Source organism: Callospermophilus lateralis, unplaced genomic scaffold (genome assembly GCF_048772815.1).
Source record: "Callospermophilus lateralis isolate mCalLat2 unplaced genomic scaffold, mCalLat2.hap1 Scaffold_43, whole genome shotgun sequence".
NCBI classification, from domain to species: domain Eukaryota; kingdom Metazoa; phylum Chordata; class Mammalia; order Rodentia; family Sciuridae; genus Callospermophilus; species Callospermophilus lateralis.
The window spans coordinates 10,089,483-10,099,759 of record NW_027514380.1 but is presented as its reverse complement, the minus strand read 5'-3'; positions in this window follow the sequence as shown (position 1 = coordinate 10,099,759).

The window sequence follows — 10,277 nt, the reverse complement described above, 5'->3', positions numbered from 1 at the left end:
TACATGAGAAATTATTGCTTTGTTTAAGCCCTCAATATTAACTAGACTCCCAGATTTTGTTTGATTATGAGATGAGCCATTGTATAAGAACAACAAAAAGAGGTTGCCTCAATTATTAAAATAAATATTGTATAAAATATCATGTTAATATTTTATAACTTTGATTATATTAATGAGGATCAATTTAAAGTTATAAAGTCTATGTGAATACATTTTAAATTTTTAGTTCATTTTTTTCTTGAATGCCTGCCAGTAATTCAACATTTTAATATTTATTGAAATTTAGAGTAATTTGACATAATCATATGGAATTTGAAAAACCTTAATATCAAAGTACAAACCTATGTATAGAAACTTAGAGATCAACTATACTTACATTCTAAAAAATTACAATAATATTGTTAGTTCTTCTGGAAAATAAGATATTGAGTCGTTTTAAAATGTCCAAAAAATTAAATGGAAAACTTCAATTTCTAAGAAAGAAGCCTATAGATTTTTTGCCATAGGTAAAGAGATATTACTATTTTTTATAGAATATAATTATAAACTATATATTAAGCAATTACTACACTAATATTTAAAAGAATATATATGTACAGCAGTGCTCTATGAAGCTAATAAAATAAATTTACAAATACTTTCTGTAACACTATAATATTGGATCTTTCTCATTGTAAAATATTATCAGCAGGCTAGAATTCAAATCATCATATACTATTTAACTAGTTCAGTCTACAGTTATGATAATATGTATGATTTGTTATTACTATTTAACAATAAAAGAATAAAACATAGAGTTCTCCAAATGCCCTATGTAAAATATTGGCCTTATCTTAAAATAATTGCTAAAGAAATTACAGTGTTATTTAGGGGTTGCCATCAGGGTGAGCAATAAGGGGAAACCACCTCAGTGGGTATAACTTTTGGCAACACTCTTGACTTCCACTTTGTGTGGATGGCTGCAGGTATTAATTTATACTGATTCATGAATGATAACCATTGAGTTGCTTAGAAAGATGGGCTTTCTGGGACAAGAGATCTGAGAGACATGAATGCTGAAAGATCAAGGAAATTTTGTAGTTCCAGTTTCTTAAAGTTTTTCAACTGAATTCCTCATTCCATATTTCCATCTTCTACTCTGACTTGAAGATATGACTTCAGTAAAGAGGGCCTGTCAAGGTTGAACATATCCTCTCTTTTGCCAATCTCTTATCACACAAAATCAAAAACTTCCTTTCGTTGTCCTGAATTTCATGGTAGTTTACCAAGTGGCTGGAAAAAATGAGACTCCATCAAACATGCCACAAAGTATCTTTGCTTTGCATGGCATGCCTCAATTGAGAGATGTCCTGAGTAGCCTATAATGATCATAGTATAAGGATTTCCAATGCATCCAGCCCATCATTACCAAACAAATGTCATAGCCATTATGTATCTTATTCACTACCTTCCTTCTGTGCTTCAAACCAGTTAATCACTGATGAAAATTTTAGTGACTGTAATGTTGCAGTACATAAATGATTATTCCTCAACACACCTCCATGAGCACATAACACTGACTATAAATGATAATATTGATTTTGGCTTCAGAACAGCAATGAATGCAAACCTATAATCAATGTTGTAGATATTTTCTCATATTGTTTCTGATCTTTTTTTTTTCCAGAAACCCTTTAATATATAAAAACAAGAAAAATAATTCTTCTAAATTTCTATACATGAAAATCAGTTCATATTGAACTTTGGACTAAATCAAGGCAAATAGATAAAACAAATAAAATTGCACATATGTGTGTATATATATATATATATATATATATATATATATATATATATATATGTTTCAGAATATGTTTCTTCATATCATATAACTAAAATAGTGAAATATGGAACGTTTCTTCTTTCTTTATACACAGGAACCTATAGTGCTTATCATTTTCCCTTCTCTATTAAATGAAGTTTTTCCTCCCTCCCTCCCTCCCTTCCCATTTTTTAAATTCTTCTTTAACTTTTTATTTTTGTGAGTTATACAGATGTAAATATCATGAAAAAGACACTAAACCAAAGTCATTTACTGAACAGTATTATCCATATATTTTTTCTCCAATATGTGAAATGTGGTAGCAGAAAAAAGATGTTAATTATATTTTATTCATAAATAACAAAAATGGATCCTGAATATCTTAATTAACCATCACTGGTTTCATAAGCCATATGAAATAACCCTTTGTATCAGAGTTTACTAATAAATATGGACTAGAGTCAAAACAGTGCATCTGTAATTAGCAGTCACACTAGAAAACATTTCTTTACTGAGGGAATTTCATTTACTCAGATGGTTTATGTAGTTCACTAATTATAACCTTCTGTGACAAAACTGAAGGCAAAGTTCCATAAATAACAGGACTAAAATATTAAACATAAAGTCAGGTTTATGAAGGGAACTTATCAGATGTGTATTTGTAGTATACTTTCTAAAATTTTCTCTCCTTTTTTGTAATACAGTTATTTTAATGTTATTGTGAACAATGTAGATATTCAAACTCTAAAATTAAATGCTATTTTTGCATTGTAGTCATGAATTTTCAATCATTTCAAATAAATTGTCACATGAAAATTTAATCTTCTCTATGTATGCCATATACATATTTTAAAATATGTTCAAACTTTTTGTTCTTATAGTTATCTGTTTCTCCTTTAGGCAAAATGTTATTAATAAAATCCACTAACTCTAGATAAGTATTGATTTTAAACTGGTGTTACACATATATTGTTACTGTATTTGATGTTTGCAAAATCATCCTAAGCTTCTATCTGATACTCTGCTGGTACATATAGACACAGAGGCTTCTTTCCATATAGTATCAGACTTAATACTAAACAGAAGGAGAGAGGCAAGAAAGTAAAGAATATGACTCTTTTTGATACTTACTACTATGCCTTGAATAGTCACTCACTTTGAGGTTTCTTTCCTGATGTGCAATATGAGAATAATGACTTTGGTAATCTTCCAAGTCAAGTGATAAGCTTGTCATTCTGATAATCAATTTATATATTAAAAAAAGATCTGATACATTTTAGGGTAAGGTACAAACTGAAGAACTAAAAATAATAGAAAATACCTATATAAAATCTTTATTGGGTCCTTAATAGCATTAATGTGAAAAACCTATACTCTTCTTTTTTAATTGAATTATTTAATATTAACTAAAATGTAAATGATTATGAGCATATTTTTTAAAAAATGTTAACACTATAAATGGTCTACAAGGGCTGGGGATATAGCTCAGTTGGTAGAGTGCTTGCTTTGCATGCACAAATCCCTGGGTTCAATCCCCAGTACCACAACAAACAAATAACAACAACAAAAAACAATAAATGGTCTACAAAAAGCCATTACATTTTTGTGTTATTTCATAAATAAGGTAGAAGCATGTTTATGAAAAGTAATAACTCTGAATTTTTTAATGATGACTTTTTTGTTACTATATTCAGTCATGTTCCATTTTCTTTTTACAGGCAAATGTAATATAAAAATCTAGTTATTCAAGCCTGTTTGAAGTACAAATTATTAAAGGTACAGAAAAAAGCAACCCACATGAACGAGTAAATTACATGCATTGAGGTATTGAGCTAATAAAATGATTGAATTCACTACATGTTTATACTAGATATTCCATTAATCTTACTTTGACCTTGCAATTTAAATTGTATCATTAATAAGGCTAAACAAATTGTAGCTAGCAGTATTTTTTTCAAGTGTTTTATAAACCCTACATACTTTTCAAGTAGGGTGAAAAGGAGCAAGAAATACTCATACTAAAAATGATGATAAAGCAAAATGCAAAGACACTGAATGATTTATGCAATATCATTGTTTATTCTTTATTTTATGACAGATTTTAATATATTTTAAATCAGTTGAACTTCTTGAAGAATGATAATAAGAATGACCTGATCACTAAGAAAACAATGAGAACTTATTCAGAAAATTAATAAACATTAGATATAAGGCAAACTTAAATCAGTAATTTAGTTTATTTTACCAGAAAAGAAAGGTTATTTTCATGGGAGTAAAATGATTACAGTATTTTTTTCTGTGGATTGATTAAAGCACAAAATAACATGCACTGGAGAAAAAATAGCCTCTAAAACAAATTGTGCTGGGAAAACTGGAAATCCATATGTAGTAGATTGCAGTTGAACCTTATATCTCACCCTGAACAAAACTCAACTCAAAGTGGATCAAGGACCTTGTAGACCAGAGACCTTGTACATACTATAAGAAAAAACAGGCCCCACTCTCCATCATATTGGCTCAGGAACATACTTTCTCAATAAGAATCCTAAAGCACAAGAAGTAAAATCAAGAATCAATAAATGGGATGGAATCAAACCAAAAAGTTCTTCACTGAAAAGGAAAATAAATCAAGAACATGAACAGAGAGCCTATAGAATGGGAGAAAATCATCTTTACTATCTGCACCTCAGATAGAGCACTGATCTCCAGGATTTGCAAATGATTCAAACACACACACACACACACACACACACACACACACACACACACACACACACACAAACAAACAAAAAAACAAACAACAACAACAAAAAAAACCCACCTGATTAACAAATGGGCATAGGAACTGAACAGGCACTTCACAGAAGAAGAAATATGACTATCATCAAATACAGGAAAAAATGTTCAAAATCTCTAGTAATTAGAGAAATGCAAATTAAAACTATATTGAGATTTAGTCATCTCACTGTAGTCAGAATAGCAATTATCAAGAATACAAGTAACAATAAATGTTGGCAAGGATGTGGGGAAAAAGGTTCACTCATACATTGCTGGTGGGACTGCAAATTGGTGCAACCACTATGCAAAAAAATAGAGAAACTCCTCAGAAAACTTAGAATGGAACACCATTTGACCCAGTTTTCCCACTCTTGGCTTATACCCAAAGGACTTAAAATCAGCATATTTCAGTGGTGCAGCCATGTCAATATTTAAGCAGCTCAATCCACAATAACTAAGCCATAGAACAAACATAGGTGCCCTTCAACATATGAATGGATAAAGAAAATGTGATATATTACAATGGAATATTACTCAGGTATAAAAAAGAATGAAATTGTGGTATTTGCCAGTAAATGGGTGGAACTGAAGAGTACCATGCTAAGTGAAATAAATCAGTCCTCCCAAAAAACAAAGGTGAAATGTTCTCACATGTGGATACTACCCATAACAATGGAGGATGTGGAAGGGGAGTATGGAAGTTTATTGGATTGGACAAAGAGGAATTAAGGGAAGGGAGGGGAGATGGGAATAGGAAAGATAGTAGAATGAATTGGACATAACTTTCCTATACTCATATATGAATACATGACCCTTGTAACTCTACATTATGTTCAACCACAAGAATGGGAGCAAAACTGTAATAGGTTGCAATACATGTATGTATAATATGTCAAAATATGCCCTACTGTCAAATATGTCTAAAAACAATAAATAATCAAATAAAATAAAACATAAGAAAAATCTTGTTTTAATTTTATTAGTTAATTATTGTTTGACTAAATGACTAAGTATAAAAATATCAATTTTGATTGACAAATTTGAGCAAAATTTTGAACTTCATCATGGAAAAAAAATCAATTATTGGTGCTATGACTTTCAAAGATTTCATCATAAAAAGCAACCACTGGTATTGGTAAGATGAATGAATCTCCAGGCACAGTGACTGCATGCTGGCAATCCCAGCAGCTTGGGCGGCTGAGGCAAGAGAATCAACAAGTTCAAAGCCAACATCAGCAATTTAGTGAAGCCCTCACCAACTTATCGAGACCCCTTCTAAAATAATAAATAAAGATGGCTGGGGTGTAGCTCAGTGGTTGAGTGCTCCAGTGTTCAATCCTAAGTACAAACAAACAATAACAACAAACAAAAAAGGATAAATGAATCAATTTTGAATAGGTTCTTGAACTGATTTTATTTATTTTATTTTAGGATAAAATCAACACTAAATGACTGTCCCATATGTCTCTAAAATGAGAATAAGAGACTGTATCCTTCTAAAAAGCAAACTAAATTTACCAGTCCCTCAATAGAGGGGTCAGTTAAATGTCTAGAATAATGTTTCTACACTTTTACTTATTCTTGTTTCCAAATTAATGATAGAAGTCATTAGAGATATTTAGAGTCCATTGAGGAATTCATGTGAATGATGGGGATAAAAAGATAATATGGTAACAAAGTATTTCATAAAAATCTGCAGGATGGAATCAAAGTATCAAAGCCATTCAAAGAAAGACCTATCACTTTAGAAAATAATAAAATCAATGAAAACAATGGTCCATGTCTAATATATACAGGGAGCTTTTAGTTTGAATGGCTCTGAAGCTGTAAGTGCCAGTGAGTATGTTGCCAGTTGGAGCTTTGGGGTGCTGCCTTTACTTGAAAGGATGCTGCTATATCTCCTGTTGTCCTACCTAGCTTTCTATGCTTGTTCTCAAAGTGTGCTCCTCTCAACTTTCTTCCAACACTCTCATCCTAATTTGAAGACTTTTCAAAAGACAATTTTTATAGAATTAAATCTATACTGTGTCACTCCATACAAAGTATTCTCTAGCCAAACTTCCTCTGAATGCACTAAATACATGAGTAACATTTTTAGCATTTATTTTTCTTTACTTTCTTTTGATACCTACTACATTATAAAATTCTTTAGGATTAAACATAGTTTCAGATTTTATTTTATATGAAATTTCATCTGCTTTGCAATTGCCCATACTGCCAAACAGTTATTTTCTTTCTGTTTTAATATGTAATTTAATATGCATTTTGTTTTCCCATCATATTCAAGTTCAGAGACATTAAGAGCAGAGCATTTATTATTTATGCTCAACCCTCAATATCTGTGGAGAGATCAGCTTCAGGACCCACTCCTCTTGGATATAAAATCTGTGGATGTTCAAAACCCTTTTACGGGATGATGCAGTATTTTCATATGATCAATGAATATCTTCCCTTACATTTAAAATCATCATAGATTACTTATAATATATAAAAAATGTAAGTGCTTTCTTAATAGTTGTTATGGCACATTGTTAAGGAAACAACAAGGAAATAGGTCTGTAAATGTTCTTTAGAAATGTGATTTTTCTGAATAATTTCAATTGACAGTTGGTTGAATTCATGGATGCAGAACTCACAGAAACAGAGAGCTAACTGTATCTAAATTTAAACTTATAGTAGGTGAGAGCAGAAGTTGCATATTCCATCTCTTTCTCTCTCATATATATGTATGTGTGTGTATATATAATATTCCCACCTACTCTAAATTTTAAATTTCTAAATATGTATAAATATTCTTTTTGTGGTACATAATACTCTCATCACCATCTGAATTTCACCAAAGAATGTCATCAAAGGAAAACTGACTAGCTGAGCACAATCAACTGTGAGGGCATGAAAAGACAGAAACAACACACTGATTGTTGTCCTAGGCCACAAAGTTCTGGGGGTGATTCATTAGATCACAATATCTGACATCTAAGGCAATCAGTATTGAAATTTTTATATTATTGGAGACTTCATTTACAGGCAATATTTACATGTCCAAATATTTTATATCATTCTCAGCATTTCATCTCAAAGAAATTTTATTTTACACTGATAGAAGTTCCCTTAAATTGCTGTTACCAGAAGAACACATGATTTTGAAGTAATAAAAAACACTGCTGATGAAAGTAATGTTAATGACATGACAGATGATTTAGCCAAGAGTCACAAATGCAAAGCAGGTTTTATTTACATGCAATTATGCCCTATTATGAAAAAATAAAGTTTCCCCTTGTTTAAAGAAATTATTTACAATATAATAAACATTGCATCAGAATATGTAGAAATATCTCTGTTCTTATTATTATAACTGAAATTATTTTGAAATTTTAGTTCAGCTTTATTTGGGAGCTTATCTATGATTTATATCATCTTGGAAATACAGTGTGTTCTTCAGAAATTTTTAAGTATAATTTGCTACTAAAAATGGATATTTTCCATATAAACTTTTCATATTCTTAAAATTTAATTAATATAATTTATACTAATACAAAATAAAGAATGAACTTAGCTATAATTCAGTATTCTTAGACACTGACCAAGTTGCTCAGTTATCTACTACTAAAAGGAAGACCAAAATCCTCATCAAATATCTGAGTGTGTGTAAATTCTAAAAACTGTCTATCTTATTGTTACAAGTTCTACCATTTGTGTCAAAATGTAGAACAAGTGAAGAGGACTAGCTTCATAATTTAGGAGAGAACCTATAAAATGGATTAATGGTGTATAGAACATTTCCTATGCACATTATCTGAAATGATAGTGATATAGTTTTTCATTAAGTTTGTATTTTTTTGTATTTGATTGAATCCGGGGCACTTGACCACTGAGGCACATCCTCAGCCCTATTTTGTATTTTTTTTAGAGACAGGGTCTCACTGAGTTGCTTAGGGCCTCACTTTTGCTGAGGCTGACTTTGAACTCTTAATTCTCCTGCCTCAGTCTCTAAGATGATGATATTACAGACATGTGCTGCCATGCCTGGTGCTATAAAATCTGTACTTTGAAGAAACTAATACAATATCTTATCCTTAGATTTTCAAAAGTAAAACTGAGAATCCACTGACCTATTATTTTCTAGATAAAAATGTGCATCATATTCTAAAGAAAAATTTTGAGGTGGGACTTACTGTTATTATCATTTTCCACCAGAAATCCATCAAATTAATCTGTCAATACAACATAATCTTGTTTGGATAGAGTAAGAAATAGTTTTTAGAATTCTGTAAACAATGTGGATATCAATAAGCCATTTATACTTTCAATATTTTGTGTTCTTCCAAACAAAATAGCATTACAACACTTATAATTTATGCAAATTTCCTACATCATGCATTGTCATACAGAAAATTAAAGAGAATTTGAACAAGGTCTGTCTAATGAGACATGTATTTTAATTATGCATTAAAGAACTCTTCTCTGAAATGCTGCAGTTCCTTTAAATAAAATTTACTTGGAATCTTTTATCTCTCCATGAGACTAGATTATATTTAATTTAATTATTCCATAAACATAAAGCCTGATGTAACTTTCTTTGAATGTAAAATGGATTCTATATTATCAGTAGTAATTTTGAAATTTTTTGTTCATATAATATCAGGACTTATTGACTTGGTTTTAATTTTTTCATTAATAACCAATATATTACTGATTATATGTGAAGCAAATAAAAAATAATGTATTTTTTAAAAAAAATAATGAATAATAAGCCATTCTTGCAGAATTATTTCATTGGTGTTTCTCTCTCTCTCTCTCTCTCTCTCTCTCTCTCTATATATATATATATATATATATATATATACATATATATATATATATACACACACACACACACACACACACACACACACACATATAATGAGGAAAATTGCTTATCATATCCCCATCTGTAAATAAGAAATTCATTCTGCATTTACCATGATACTAATCAAAGTTTACATATATAAAATATATATATATTTATATATTTTTCTAATAAACAATCTTTGCCCAGAGCATAGAGCAAGAATAAGAATAATAGAGACTCATTTATCAAATATGTAATCAGAAATCTCAATATAGTGATGATATTACCATAGGTTACTTGGGGGCTTGAAGTCAAATATAAAGCCCACATGTTCAACCATTCTTGAAACACAAAAGGAAGGTATTATTCCTCTGTTCCTCCCATGCTCCCCTTCCCTACCCCACTATGGATGAGACTCCTTATAACAGAGAAAACATTTGGCATTTTTTTTTTGGTGGTTGGGAATTGGCTAACTTCACTTAGCATTGTCTTCTCTAGCTCCATCCATTTACCTGCATGTATTTAGAAAATATAATCAATTAAAAAAAGAATTTAAAAAAAGCTATTATTCAATTGATGAAATAAAGCACATGGATTTTGCAGGTTCATTTTGAAATATTTCTACTTCCTGTTATTACAGCATTCAATAATTACTCATCTGCTGAGTGGATTGAATTTCATGGGGCTAAAAAACAAAACAAAAAAGAAAAATATTTATATTTTCCCAATTGGTCTCCAACTGGCTATTATAATCTTTCTTCCCACCCTGAGGGACAGATTTCAAATTAAGGGGCCACTCTCCACTAAGGATAATCCCTGTAGTGCTCTAGTATATTTCTAGCAGCATCATTTGGTTTAAATGGAAGA